Source organism: Penaeus vannamei, chromosome 8, assembly GCF_042767895.1.
Source record: "Penaeus vannamei isolate JL-2024 chromosome 8, ASM4276789v1, whole genome shotgun sequence".
Lineage (NCBI taxonomy): Eukaryota > Metazoa > Arthropoda > Malacostraca > Decapoda > Penaeidae > Penaeus > Penaeus vannamei.
In genome coordinates, this window is record NC_091556.1 from 7,707,783 (window position 1) to 7,709,128 (window position 1,346).

Here is a 1,346-nt window from a genome sequence, read left to right on the forward strand (position 1 = left end):
TGTGGAGCATCCCCGTCGTCTTGGCCGATTTCAGAATGTTTCGGATATTTTTCGATATTATTTCGTGGGCTTTATTTTTCTTTTCTTTCTTTCTTCCTTCTTTTTCTTGTTCGATAAAAAAAAAATGTTTATGTCTTTGTTCTTATTTATTATTTTTTTTCTTCATCTTTGTGTTATGATACTACTATTGCTATTATTGTTGTTATTCACATTATTATTATTACTACTACTAATTCTACTATTTTTATTACTACGATTATTATTACCACCATCTATTACTACCATCACTACAACTACTACTACTATTACTATTAAAACTACTACTGTTACAACTATTATTACTACTGCCATTACTGCTACTACCTGTAGTATTACTACTAATGCTATTAATAGTATTACCACTGCTACTGTTACTACAACTACAACAACTACTATTACAACTATTATTTTTATTATTTTAGCTTCGAATTTTAATATTGTGTTCGCAGATTCGGCTTTTGTTCGAATACGTTAAATAGACTTCGTCTGATACACCTGCTTATTTTTATTAATGCATATATATACAGCTGATGATGGTGAGGGACGTCTTTACTAATGTGTGTGTGTGTGTGTGTGTGTGTGTGTGTGTGTGTGTGTGTGTGTGTGTGTGTGTGTGTGTGTGTGTGTGTGTGAGTGTGTGTGAGCATGCGTGTGCGTTTGTGTGCTTGCGTGTATGCGTGCGTGTGTATGTATGTGCGTGTGTGCTTGCGTGTGTGCGTACGCGTGTGTGTGTACGCGCGCGCACAAACGCTTCCCTTCGCCACAAAGAAAGAAAATCATACTCCGTTTTGCCGATACTTCTGTGCAAACTTCCTGTATTATTTTGCAAACTCCTGAATGTGACAAGAACAGGAAAAAGACCCGATGGAGTTGTTGCCTTGCTAGTCATGTCACACAACACTCTGCAAGGACATTGTTCACTCCATATATACTGTACACCTTCCCATGACACTACAACCTGGTGAAGTGTTGTATTTATTGTTATTATTATTTGCCTTTTCGATATGAATATTATTATTATCATTGTTGCTGTTGGGTGTGCAATTGTTAGTAGTATTATTACTTTTTATAGGTTTTATTATTGTGATATTGTTATTACCACCATTATTATTCTTACTATTTCTACTATCCCCTAGTTTATAGCTATTTAAATGAAAAAAAGAACTGATTAATAATCAATGCTAGAAATACCCTTTACTGACACGATAGACATCACATTCACCCTGAAATTAACGTAGAGGAATAATACACAGTTTGCATAATTCATACGAGTGTGTTGATGTCCTGTCATGGGTTCCAGAACGATT